General features: G+C 46.5%; 1 protein-coding gene across 2 annotated transcripts in view; it reads right to left on the bottom strand.

Annotated features, from left to right (window-relative positions):
• The window catches only part of PLEKHG7 (pleckstrin homology and RhoGEF domain containing G7), a 101,764-nt gene extending 91,748 nt beyond the window's left edge, over positions 1-10,016 (bottom strand). Inside the window, exon 1 of one of the 2 annotated variants that reach the window (XM_040344136.1) lies at positions 9,699-10,016. The gene's annotated coding sequence lies outside the window, so the exon portion shown is untranslated. The remainder of the gene's footprint in view (positions 1-9,698) is intronic. The other variant, XM_040344137.1, reaches the window with a different exon arrangement.
• Between the last annotated feature and the right edge of the window lie 4,673 nt (positions 10,017-14,689).

The following is a 14,689-nucleotide window of genomic DNA, read 5'->3' on the forward strand; positions in this document are numbered from 1 at the left end:
AACCCCGCTGACAGCTGATGAGTCATCCAGTGTTAAGGACGCGGTGGCCGGCTTCCCAGCCTGCTCCTCAAAGTGGAGGTTCACCCTAAATCTAAAGTACTGCATAATCAGACCAGCTTAGTCTGTTTGTAAACAGTTTGCTATCCATACTTTTCAATACGATTGCAATACCTTTGATCGGGAGTCTATAGCCGGCACTTCCTGGTTTTCCTCCCGGGGGAGTGTCGCTTCATCTCCCAGCGCCCCAGTGTTTGCTTGAACTAATTAGCAATGTCTCCTGGGAGCACAGCGGCACGCTTCCCAGGAGACGATCTAGAAGCTGATCTAGAAGAACCTGTGCATACCGTCACAACAGGGCGTGCACTTTTCATTAGGCCGCCGTTGTGATGGCAACCGAGTGTTGACGGCGCTGCTCGCTGTCAACACTGCACATGCGCGGGATAGAGCGGTGAATGCTGGGATATCAGCATTCACCGATTCCCAGAAGCATTTACTTGTGGGCTTCATAATGCCCACAAGCAAGATGGAACTGCACTGCACGATTTTTTATAAATATTATATTATCGCCAAATATAACTGCGGATGCCTACTAAATCCAGAGACGCGAGTACAAGCTTAACTGTGTTTAAAGCAGTAGATGCACATTTTAAAAAAAACGATTTCCCACTGAACCCCCGCTTTAAGGCCTGATTCACACCTAAGCATTGTTAGTGCATTTTGACGATTTGTACTACAGAACCTGTTCCATAGGAAACCATGTTAAATGGACTATAGCGCAAATCTGCAAAAAGCACTAAAAATGCATAGGTGTGAATCAGGCCTAACAACCAACTATTGTTAAAGACACCGGTGGCTGCTGTCTCAAAATATTTGCATCTGAACCGCATCTAAAATTGCACCTGAACAGCTTCTTTGGAAATTTGCAGTGAAAACAGAGGGAATATTCGCACCGGACATGTGTGAACCTAGCCTTAAGGTAAGTGGAGGTGGGGGAAAAAAAACAGGCCGGGCGGCTGCAGATCCACTTTAAAATGTCTCTCTAGGCAAATCATCTTTTCTAGTTTTGTATAGAGTTGGGAGATTCACTCCTTTATTTGTACTGGTGACCATTGTCCATGAGAAAAAAAAAAAAAAGAGAGAGGAAATCCAGCATTTTTGAATTGTCCCTGAAAAAGATGTGATGGGAAATTTTCCAATGAGGTCACATGTTCTGAGGACAACTGTCTGAGAGTGGGAGATTTTCTCAATTTTCTCCTGTTGCATCTCTAGGACAGGAAGTGAAGAGAAATTTACCTCAAATTGCTCAGAGTACTACATTTCCCAGTATGAATTGCGGCACGCCCAGTAATTCACACCTCCTTGAAGTCTCTAACACGTAGAGAGTGTCCTGCCGCACAGATGTAGTTCCCAGGAGGGGGTGAGCACGTTACTGACCACCGCAGTAAAGCCTCCCTTCACGGTGGTGAGTAACAATCAGACAAGCAGGAAGTGAACAGAACAGAGAAGAAATAGAGCAACTTCTGAGCAAAAACAAACAATGAGGTAGTGAAAAGAGGAATGTCTGCAGGTAAAGGATGCTTATTATGAAAAAAAAAAAAAATCCTTTACAACCCCTTTAAAAAAACGGTTGTAAGGTGGGGGAACAGTAGGCTTCTCTGAAGAGAAGGGTTTTCAGGGATCATCTAAAAACGCAAGCAGAGTAAAAGACAGCCATACAGTTAGGGGTAGGGAGAGCCATGGGATGGAAGAGGCTCGGGAAAAGTCCTGTAGGCGCACATGGGAGTAGGTGATGGAGGGAGCTAGGGAGCAGGAGGTCTTGGGAGGAACGAAGAGAAATATTTGCTTGGTATTTTAAAACTATGTTAGTGATGTAGCTGGGGGCTGAGTTGTGGATGGCTTTGTATTCTTTTGGCTTTGTAAATTCCTTTATTTCCAAACTGAGTGGGCCTCTGTGCCCAGTTACCATGACTGAACACTGGTTTCTTGAGTTTGCTCATCAGTTGGCTTCCTTGGCTGTCCCAAGCTGGTATCCATGTCCATGTCCATCTCCTGCATCATATCTGCTGGAGGTGCACAGCATGGAAATTTTGCGAATACTATTAGCAATGTGTTATATAAAGTCATTTTCGGTATCGGTTTTCGGCCTAGTGTATTTTTCATTTTCGGTATCGGTTTCAGCACCAAAAACCCCTTCGGTATACCCCTATTGTTTTCCGTTTTTGTTTTTTTTAACCAGACTACACAGACGCTGATAAGAAGGATGTTGTTGCACACTAATGCCATAAATGAGAAATCCCCCCAAGCACGATACATGTTTTTCCCCTTGTAATTACTCTGTATTGCCATATTTCTTTCACTGCGTTAGGTCAAACTGTAAAATTAGCTGGGAATTGATCTTAAGTCAATACGTCAGACGTGAGTATGTTTATAAAAGAAAAAAAAAACCCTGGTTGCAAAATGTGTGCTATGTCCTGGATTTTTTCTACTGCAAAGTAGATCATACCATTGAGTCATATGAAATGACAACAGAGCGGATTTTCATAAGTTCGCTCATCGTTAGTGTATTAATACTTAGGGCAGATTCCTAAATCCATTTTCATTAGAATGACTGCCCTACAAATCCTGAAAGCTAAAATCTGATTAAATGCCATGCGTAACAGCACATAGCAGGTATCTGCTTTAAAATGGGGGGAAAAAAACAAATAGTGTAAATGTTTCATCTCATGTAAAGAAAATCTAACTCAAAATACCCATCTCAGAAGCAGCTTCCGTACTCCAACAATTACAGCTATTCGAGGGCCGTGTCTGTGTACCATGGGGCCCCCCCTTTCTCTCTAACTGCCATGCAGAGGGTAAGTTGTGATACACAAAACAAATTGTTCCCATATAAAATAAATACTGATTTTATGTAAGTGTGTTGCTTATTGTTCTTGCTTCCTACGTAAAGACAGCACTGGGCCCCATTGCAGACATGCAGTCTACTGTGACTATACATAGTTACACCTTTGAACCTTTCCTCATACTGCCATACTAAATGCTAGCTCTAGGCATTGAAAACAAAAGTCAACTTTACTGTGATATCCAAAAATATGCTGCCTGACAATGTCAGAACAACTACTAGATGATGCAAGCTTATTTAAAACTACATTTCACTCCCCCACCCAACAATTCATTAAGCCACTCTTACCTATTAAACTGGGCTATCTTAAAAAAAAAAAAAAAAAAAAAAAACAGTAGTTCGGATTGCGAGTAACGCGGTTTACAAACATTTCGCAATAAAAGCCATTTAAAAAAAAAAAATCTTGCAAGCGTCGTGTCGCAAGACGAGCAGGATTCAAGCTTCTGTGATGTGCAGTATTGCATGTGGCCAGAGGTGGGGGGGTTCCGGAGATACTCGATGACCACTCAGAGATGCTTGGAGACACTCTGTTCCTGAGTGTCTCCGAGCATCTCTGAGTCGTCTTCCCCCCCCCACCTCTGGCCCCATGGGGTACTGCATATACTAGCAGTGACACTGGAACAAATTATCTGAGTTTCCATTGATTCCTATGGGGAAACTCCCTTTGATATACAAGTGCTTTGTATTACAAGCATGCTTCTGGAACGAATTTTGCTCGTAATCCAAGACACTACCGTATATACATTCACATGCCTGATGAACCCAACTTTTTTATGATCTGCAGTTCCACACTGTACACTAGAGCTGCAGGATTAATCGCGGAGAGAATCGCGATCTCAATTCTACCCGCCCGCGATCTCCCCGCGGGATGACCCGCGATTTTCGGGTGCGGCCATAAATTATTCTCACCTGTCCCATGTGTCCTGGAAGTCGCTCACATTCCCCATCACCAGCATCCTCCAATCCGCAGCAGGAACGTCATCATCCGCCGCCCGCTGCTGCGCCGCATGGTATGCCGGGATATGTAGTCCCGCCTCTGTTAATGAAGGGGGAGGTCTCCTTGTAGAACTACCAATCCCAGGATTCCTAGCGTGCCTGGTTCCAGACAGGGAGTGGAGCAGAGAATGCTGACCGGAGCCGGGGAGATGAGGGCAGGTGCTGGGGGAGACCGGCGGGAGCTTTACCGCTGGAGGAGGCAGAAGACGGGGGGGGCACCAAGGTGAGGGCCGGCGGAGGGGTTCCGTGTAATCTGGAGCCTGAGAGAGAGAACCATTGTACTACCTGGGGGCCTGAGCGAGAGTATACATATATGGATAGGGGTGACAACATGAGTAGAGGTGAAAACATGAGTAGAGGTGAAAACATGGGCAATATTGACAAGAACGGGGTTTACTACCACTTTAAATAAAAAAATAAAAAAGAGAGAATCGTGATCTTCATTCTATGCAAAAGAATCGCGATTCTCATTTTTCCCAGAATCGTGCAGCTCTACTGTACACTGGGTCCCATGCAACCCCAACTCTTCTTGGTTTGGGCAGTCGGCCCCCTGATGGCACTCGGCATACCCAGAAGAGCATCAACGCTTGGCATGAGATTTCCATGTCATTCTATTGTGCCCTTCATATCTGAACAATGTGCTGTCTCTCAACAAAATCACAGGAGTTGTCTCAAAAAAATAAATAAATGCTGGAACTTCTCTGGAGCTCCGATTACATGTTTTTGGCCCCAATAGACTTTAATAAAAACACCTAAAAAAAAAAAATTAATTGTGCTTTTTTCACACCCATGTACCTAGCAACTGTCTCCTCTTAATACCTAGCTTTATATTGGCTAAAACAGATTTGAGCAAGTCTGGAAATGTCTAAAAAAAAATGCTCCAAAAGTATATGAAGATGTTCAATTGTGAATCCACACTAAGGCAACAGTTTTAAAGTTGTTATTTGAATGTTCAATGTCTTTTGTACTGTAGTATTGTGAAGTTGCCTGGTGGGTTATGTTGTGCCCCACAAAACCGTACCACGATCTCTGTACCATGCTCCCAGTACTCCTATATAGATCTTTAGTGACACCTCATTTAGAATACTGTCCAGTTCTGGAGACCTCACTCAAAAAAGATATTGATAAGATAGAATAATTCCAGAGATGGGTAACAAAAATGGTGAAATGTCTGGAGGTTAAAACATATCAAGGTAGACTTCAGAGCCTGAAAGTGGATGTAAACCTTAATTCATTAAATTTGACCTAAGCGCATATATATCTGTAGTGTTTTCTTGTCTCTCTCCAAAGCCCTGAGTCCCATGTCTTTCTGCTGTTTCGTTGCTCTATTATTAGCATGATAACTTCTGACAAGTTCTCTGTCAACCAAGATAAACCCAACTGAAATTTGTTTTGTGGGAGGTTGCTATAAATAGATTAGCAGAGAGCTTGTCTGGTCACAGCACAGCTCTGCACATTCCTTCCTTCCTTTGCCTATGTGAAGTGAGGGTGTGTGTTTCCTCCAATCAGCTGTCTTGGCTATATGCCAAGAATCCTCTCCCAGTGCTGAACAGGAAGAGAAAATCTCTAACATGATGTGCACATTTTAAAGAATATAGCGTGCTGAACATGGCAGATATACATGTAAAACTTATGTAGAAAGATTTGTTTCATCCCTGTGTATTATCTGAGGCTGTTCACTTTACTGGGTATATGTGAGGGTTTACATCCACTTTAAATATGTACAGTCTGGAGGAAAAAATGGAAAGCAGAGACATGGATGAAAGAGCGTGAATATAGATCAGGAGGGCAATATTTTCAATATGAAGCTAAGGTTAAAAGGGGATTGTAAAGGTTCGTTTTTTATTTTCTAAATAGGTTTCTTTAAGCTAGTGCATTGTTGGTTCACTTACCTTTTCCTTCAATTTCCCTTCTAAATGTTTTTTTTTCCCTTTGTCTGCATTTCTCACTTCCTGTTATTTGTCTGCATTTCTCCCTTCTTGTTCCTTCTCAGTAAGCTGTTTTGGCTGACTAACCCCCAGCCAGAAAGGCTCAGATGATGGGGGCAAGCTTACTGAGGAGAAACAGGAAGTGAGAAATTCAGACAAAGAAAAAAAACATTTAGAAGGGAAAGCGAAGAAAAAGGTAAGTGAACCAACAAACAATGCACTAGCTTTAAAGGAGCCTATTTAGTCATTGAGTCGTGACTAATATCTCGGCACCCCGACCCCAGTACCACAATCTCAGCACCCCAACCCCAGTACCACAATCTCAGCACCCCGACCCCAGTACCACAATCTCAGCACCCCGACCCCAGTACCACAATCTCAGCACCCCGACCCCAGTACAGTACCACAATCTCAGTGCCCCGAACCCAGTACAGTACCACGATCTTAGCACCCCGACTCCTGTACCACGATCTCAGTGCCCCGAACCCCAGTACAGTACCATGAGCTCAGCACCCCGACCCCAGTACCATGAGCTCAGCACCCCGACCCCAGTTCCATGAGCTCAGCACCCCGACCCCAGTTCCATGAGCTCAGCACCCCGACCCCAGTACCATGAGCTCAGCACCCTGACCCCAGTACCATGATCTCAGCACCCCGACCCCAGTACCACAATCTCAGCACCCCGACCCCAGTACCACAATCTCAGCACCCCGACCCCAGTACCACAATCTCAGCACCCCGACCCCAGTACCACAATCTCAGCACCCCGACCCCAGTACAGTACCACAATCTCAGTGCCCCGAACCCAGTACAGTACCACGATCTTAGCACCCCGACTCCAGTACCACGATCTCAGTGCCCCGAACCCCAGTACAGTACCATGAGCTCAGCACCCCGACCCCAGTACCATGAGCTCAGCACCCCGACCCCAGTACCATGAGCTCAGCACCCCGACCCCAGTACCATGAGCTCAGCAACCCGACCCCAGTACCATGAGCTCAGCAACCCGACCCCAGTACCATGAGCTCAGCAACCCGACCCCAGTACCATGAGCTCAGCAACCCGACCCCAGTACCATGAGCTCAGCAACCCGACCCCAGTACCATGATCTCAGCAACCCGACCCCAGTACCATGATCTCAGCAACCCGACCCCAGTACCATGATCTCAGCAACCCGACCCCAGTACCATGATCTCAGCAACCCGACCCCAGTACTATGACCTCAGCAACCCGACCCCAGTACTATGACCTCAGCAACCCGACCCCAGTACTATGATCTCAGCGACCCGACCCCAGTACTATGATCTCAGCGACCCGACCCCAGTACTATGATCTCTGTGATGAACCGGAGAAAAGACTGGACAGCCGCATTTCTACGAAATTCTTAAAAAGTTGCTTTTAATGGTAACAAATGGAAACAGCACTACAAGTCACAGCAGACTGTGGGGTGGATAGCTGACGCGTTTCGCACTGGGGTATCAGCGCTTAGTCATAGCTAACTAGCTATGGCTAAGCGCTGATACCCTAGTGCGAAACGCGAGGCTATCCACCCCACTGTCTCCTGTGACTTGTAGTGCTGTTTCCATTTTTTACCATTAAAAGCAACTTTTTAAGAATTTCGTGGAAGTGTGGCTATCCAGTCTTTTCTCTGGTCTTCGCTTTGTGCATTGCGAGCACACACGCTTCTGAGAGGACACTGATTGCACTCACCTAGAGTGGCAGTTTCCCTTTTCTCCACTATGATCTCAGTACCGTGATGACAGGTGCATCACAGGTGCATCACAGTACCGTGATGACAGGTGCAATGAGTTATGTAAATAGAATGGGGACATTTCAAAACTAATCCTGGTATTTTACCAAAAGTAGCTAATGCTTGGAATAGATTTCAAGCAGAGGTAGTAAGTTAGTCAACAGTAAATGGATTCAAACATGCTTGGGACAGACATAGAGCTATACTCTGAGTATTTTTTTCTGCTGTCACTCTTCTATTTTTCTAGTATCACACAACCACAATCCTAGTACTCTGATCACAGTACCACAATCTCAGCACCCCGACCCCAGTACCAAGATCTCAGCACCCCAACCTCAGTACCATGATCTCAGCTCCCCGACCCCAGTACCATGATCTCAGCAACCCGACCCCAGTACCATGATCTCAGCACCCCGACCCCAATTCTATTATCTCAGCACCCCGACCCCAATTCTATTATCTCAGCACCCCGACCCCAATTCTATTATCTCAGCACCCCGACCCCAGTACCGTGATCTCAGCACCCCGACCCCAGTACCATGATCTCAGCACCCCGACCCCAGTACCATGATCTCAGCACCCCGACCCCAGTACCATGATCTCAGCACCCCGACCCCAGTACCATGATCTCAGCAACCCGACCCCAGTACCATGATCTCAGCAACCCGACCCCAGTACCATGAGCTCAGCACCCCAACCCCAGTACCATGAGCTCAGCACCCCGACCCCAGTACCATGATCTCAGCAACCCGACCCCAGTACCATGATCTCAGCAACCCGACCCCAGTACCATGATCTCAGCAACCCGACCCCAGTACCATGATCTCAGCACCCCGACCCCAATTCTATTATCTCAGCACCCCGACCCCAATTCTATTATCTCAGCACCCCGACCCCAGTACCGTGATCTCAGCACCCCGACCCCAGTACCATGATCTCAGCACCCTGACCCCAGTACCATGATCTCAGCACCCCGACCCCAGTACCATGATCTCAGCACCCCGACCCCAGTACCATGATCTCAGCAACCCGACCCCAGTACCATGATCTCAGCAACCCGACCCCAGTACCATGAGCTCAGCACCCCAACCCCAGTACCATGAGCTCAGCACCCCGACCCCAGTACCATGATCTCAGCAACCCGACCCCAGTACCATGATCTCAGCAACCCGACCCCAGTACCATGATCTCAGCAACCCGACCCCAGTACCATGATCTCAGCAACCCGACCCCAGTACCATGATCTCAGCAACCCGACCCCAGTACCATGATCTCAGCAACCCGACCCCAGTACCATGATCTCAGCAACCCGACCCCAGTACCATGATCTCAGCAACCCAACCCCAGTACTATGATCTCAGTGAAGACCGGAAAAAAGACTGGACAGACGCACTTCCACGAAATTCTTAAAAAGTTGCTTTAAATGGTAAAAAATGGAAACATCACTACAAGTAACAGCAGACAGTGGGGTGGATAGCTGACGCGTTTCGCACTGGGGTATCAGCGCTTAGTCATAGCTAGCTAGCTACCATGATCTCAATACAATGACCCCAGTACCATGATCTCAATACAATGACCCCAGTACCATGATCTCAGCACCCCAACCCCAGTACCATGATCTCAGCACCCCAACCCCAGTACCATGATCTCAGCACCCCAACACCATGATCTCAGCACCCCAACCCCAGTACCATGATCTCAATACAATGACCCCAGTACCCTGATCTCAATACAATGACCCCAGTACCCTGAACTCAATACAATGACCCCAGTACCCTGATCTCAATACAATAACCCCAGTACCATGATCGCAATACAATGACCCCCAGTACGATGATCGCAATACAATGACCCCCAGTACCATGATCACAATACAATGACCCCCAGTACCATGATCGCAATACAATGACCCCAGTACTACGACGACAGGTGCAGAGCCTCAGGAAGAAGGTGAAAATGAGTTGTGTAAATGGAATCAGCTGACGAGCAAGTGCAATGAGCTGATGAAGGAGAAGTCGGCAGGTGCTGTAGTTCAGTAACACACACATTACAGGCATACTATTCGGTAAGTCCCGGTAGAACAGTAGCAATGACAACCTGAGGAGCTCCCCATTCCCACACTTACATGTTGAGTGTCCCGAACATTCCATCCCGCAGTGTGCCTGTGTTCTGTCAGGACACCGGTCCCAGCACTCCCTCCTCCTGATATCACAGGCGGCACATGTCTTCCCTCAGTACTTTACACAGCGTTGTCCCCGGGCGGTCACATGACGCGGTGTGCAGTATACATCCACAAAGCACTGGTGGTGGAGGAGGCTTCTATCTGCTCAGCTGGTTTCTCTACTCATAGTGACAGAACTGGTCGTTGTTCTTAGGAAAGCACAGCCTTTTGTTTTGCACACCCAACCATAGCCTGGGGACCAGGGCTGCCTCATGCCTGAAGAGGGAACATTTTCTAGCATGTTCTATAGAAATGAAAGGGCATGAGACCAGAATAGTTGTGTGTAAACCTTCTGCCACTTGTCACCTGTCATTTTATTCAAAAACAGAGGTTTTCTGCTCTCCCTCCCTTCATTTCCACATGTCACGCCTAGGTGATTATGACGTAGTATGGAACGCATGTCCATTGCCTGCAGACTCCTGGGATATGAGTGTTGTCTATCCCACAAGTCTTCAGGCTAACCGAGAACAATGGGAGCGTGTGTGTGCCGCCAATCGCACCCAGCGCTAGCCAAGGAATTATATTGGTTATAGATTTTGTGGCAATATGTAAACAAATCGATCCCCAGTGGGAGTAAATTGCTGTAGCAGAAAATTGTGCATGGCCGCAAGACACTATAGTACCCAAAATTGGCCTCTGGCTACACTTCAAAAGCTTTTACAGCTCATCAATTTAGGCCGGTAATACATGGTTTAAATCTTGGCTGAATCAGCAGGAATCGGTCAAGATCGAAACCGTTAATGGGCAGGCTGAATGTACCAAGCTGGTCGATCAACTTGGGTACAACCAGCCTGCCGGATTCGCTTGCAATTATCACAAGCGGCTGCTATAGCCGCTAGCGATAGTCACTATCTTCTCCAAGGCGGGAACAGCTTCCCCCACCCTCCACTCGGGAGAAGGCAATGGCTGATTCCTTTGTCAGCACTGTCTGTGTTGATGGGGGAATAGTGCAAATTTCTTTCCTGCAACCCACGATCGGAATTTCCGATGAAAAAAGTCAGATGGATTTTTTTCATGGGATATTCCAACCGTGTGTGGGCCCCATCAGACTTTTTTCCGTCGGAGCTTAGAAATAGAACATGTTTTATTTTTTTCCGATTTTTTTTTTTCTCAAATCGTCTGTGTGGAACTCCAACGGAGAAGAAACCATGCATGCTCAGAATCAAGTCGACGCATGCTCGGAAGCATTAAAGTTCATTTTTCTTGGCTCGTCGTAATGCTTTACGTCACCGCGTTTTGGAGGGTCGGCATTTGGTCTGACAGTGTGTATGCAAGACAGCTTGAACAAAATTCCAACGGAAAATTCCATCGGATTTTATCCCATCGGAAATTCCGATCGTGTGTACAGGGCATTAGAGTTAAAGTGGAGGTTCACCCTTTAAAAAAAATTCTGACATCACACGGAGTCACGCCATCCTACCGACAGAATGCCGGTGTGTTTTTTTTTTTCTCAGCACATACCTCTTAATCCCGATTTTCACCTCACGGCAATCCTGCGGGAGTGGGCGTTCCCAAGCACTGCCTGTGATTGACAGGCTTCTGAACGGCACATGCTGCGCGTCACAGGTTGGCGACAGAACCCGAACGTCGGTGCGCAGACGCCGTATAGAGCCGCACCGACGTTCCGGTTTTTTCGGCAACCTGTGACGCGCAGTATGCGCCGTTCGGAAGCCTGTCAATCACAGGCAGTGCTTGGGAACGCCCACTCCCGCGGGATTGCCGTGAGGTGAAAATCGGGATTAAGAGGTATGTGCTGAGAAAAAAAAAAAAACCACGGCATTCTGTCGGTAGGATGGCGCGACTCCGTGTGATGTCAGAATTTTTTTTGAGGGTGAACCTCCACTTTAACAATGAATAATGGTCCTAAAGGTATTGCTCTGATTTTGGAAAATGTGGTCATACCTAATATGTGTGACTCACTTATTGTAGTAGTCTGACCATTGTCAGCCGCCCCATACAGGGTGCAGGGGTGCCACCCTCCTAATCCATGCACCCGGACCCTAATCAACCTGCAGGACGTATTGGCCAGGCAGGGGAGAGGATGTACAGGAAGGCCATCCAGAGCGATCTCTCAGTGCTCTGCATCAGCGCCGATTAAGAGCATGACCACGTGAGTTCCACCCGTGGGGTGGGGGGTCGGGTGGTTTGTTTGTCAAAAGAAGCCGAGCACCATGCTGCACCCAAAGTGGTAACTAAATTACATACATGCTGAATGGTTGGTGGGGATACAGGTGTAGCGCCTGTGTACTTTATGGTACCGGTGCTAGTTAAATTTAGAGGGAGATTGAGTGCAAAACGGGGTCTCTGTCTCAGCTTGGCTGTTCTGTTGTACTGGGGTGTTCCTCCAACCCCGGTGCTGCAGGTGGCAGCAGTGGAGTCAAGGTTTGGGTACTTTTTCCCAGAAGCCAATCAGGAGGGTTTGACCTCGCTGTGCATGCTGTGGAGGGGTAATTATGAGGCAGACGCCATTGGTTCTGGGTCTTCTTCGAGGGTGGCACCCACCTTTAGGATGACCACATGACGGCGCCCTGGCGTTATAACCTACCTAGCCGGGGCGTGCGTGCCACGTGGTGTTCCTGGTTCCGGGACCATGTTGGCCCAGAGCATCTGAACAACGACGGGGACCCAGTGAGCGACTGGCTTCCCACCTTTGAGGATCCCAAGCTGTATTGCTGTTCGGTGGGGAGTCCGTCTGAGGAGCGCCATTGAGAGGCTGGCAATCTGAAAGGGCCTCGACAAACAATCCTCGGACAATGACATTGGACATTATTTTTTTGGACACAGTTAGGATTTGCGTTGCAGTGCGGGGAACCGACTCTGAGGGTGCCTGCCCCCCCTTTCCCCCAATCCCTGAAGGAATTGGTTGCTTGGTCTGGAATGCCCAGGCCTATTGTTTGTTCGAACCTGGTGGGTGGTCTTGCCTCTGTTCCCCCCCTCCTTTAGCTTTCTGCAGGAAACCTGTAATGGGTGGGGTTTCCTGGGCCCCTCCCACAGCTCAAACAGCACAATGATGATGTCACTGCTACTTTGACAAGTATTAACTGGGTTTGTAACTGCATTTGGTGCACACAATTTGGATTTATATTATTTCTGCTATTCAGGAATTTGAATGAAAGCTTGGGACAAGTCCCTTTAATGGTTGCCATACACGCTTTATTAAATGTTTTTTTGATCAGTGTACGGGCCCCGCCCCCCTCATCCATGTGTCCGGCCCCCTGATCTACATACAGGGCACCTGACTATGGATTCCAATAGGGAGGGGGGGGTTTTTTTTTGAAGCATGAGATTAGAGTAATGCCACGTACACACGATCGGTTCATCCGATGAAAACGGACCGATGGATTTTTTCATCAGATATCTGATAAAGCTGACTTTCATCAGTCTTGCCTACACACACCATCAGTTAAAAATCCATTTGTGTCAGAACGTGGTGACGTAAAACACTCAGACGTGCTGAGAAAAATTAAGTTCAATGCTTCTGAGCATGCGTCGACTTGATTCTGAGCATGCGTGGATTTTTAACCGATGGACTTGCCCACAGACGATTGTTTTTTTCTATCGGTTTTTTAACCATTAGATCATTTTAAAACAGGTTCTAAGTTTTTTCACCAATGGGAAAAAAAACGATGGGGCCCACACACGATCGGTTCGTCCGATGAAAACGGTCCATCGGATCGTGTGTACGCGGCATTAGAGGCTCTAATAGGCTTCAAAAAAGGGTGTGCTCGGGGTCCAGCGCACTGAGCCCCAATCCCACCCAGTTGTGTGATGATAGCGAATTAATATTCATTATTTTCAGACTAAATCTCTTCCTAAGACCTGTTTCCCGATTGGCCAAAACGTCAGGCGATCCTTGTGGACACCTAGCGCCTAGGAGGAGGACAAAGGAGACACACGGCTGTGCTGGAGGAGACCTAGATGGGGTAAGTGCAGACAGTCACCCCCCCCCCCAAAAAAAAACACCAGCCGCCACTGATCTGTAGTCAGCAACCAAATTGATATGCCAAACACAGGGAAGTGGATTTTAGTTTAATAAATTACAATAATAATAATAATAATAATAATAATAAGTTACAATAGTAAGTTCTTCATCGCATCTCTGTTTCCATCGTGTAATCTCATAATCTGATCAATTGACATATGATCAGATTCATGACCAAAACATCTCAGTGATGCTAATCATTGCCAAAGGAACAATAATTTTACACCCAGACTGATCGACTATGTTTGAACAAATCCAAACCAAATTAGATTCAAGTTTCAATCGATCAGAAAGGAAGGTATGGCTTTTTAATTAGTTGCCAATTCGATCATTTTGTACATTGATTGATCGGATAATAAAATCGAAGCGTCTATGGTCAGCATACAAAAACCTGCAGTGCAAAGTATATCCCACAGTATTACAGGTTATGGAAATGACTTTTTATCTTATGTGGCAATAATCATATATTGTATTAGTTATAAAACTTTATATTATGGCATGTCATATGATACCTTGTTTTTTTAAATCTCTTTTGTACGTCATTTCCCTGAAGGCATACATGATTTATTTGCTGAAGTTGTAGGTCCGAAACCAGTTAAACCGTATAGACTATTTTTAAACTATTTTCCTCTGGGAAGTTGTATTCATAATTACACAATTAAGAGAACTTGATGAGGACAATACCATATAATAGGAGGCTATCATTATTACACTGCTTTTATGTAGAACTTCACATGGAACAAAATCTTTACCTATTCTGCTGCCTGAAGCTATGGCTGAATGGACTACTTTTCATGCATTGCACCGCCTACCATAAATATTTCTTTCATTTAGAATGTATAGCATTTTTGTTTTTGGATATTTTCTTTGTAAAGAGCTTTTTCAAGAAAGCATCTTCATAGTTAAAGGGGAG

This window comes from Rana temporaria, chromosome 3 (genome assembly GCF_905171775.1).
Source record: "Rana temporaria chromosome 3, aRanTem1.1, whole genome shotgun sequence".
NCBI lineage: Eukaryota > Metazoa > Chordata > Amphibia > Anura > Ranidae > Rana > Rana temporaria.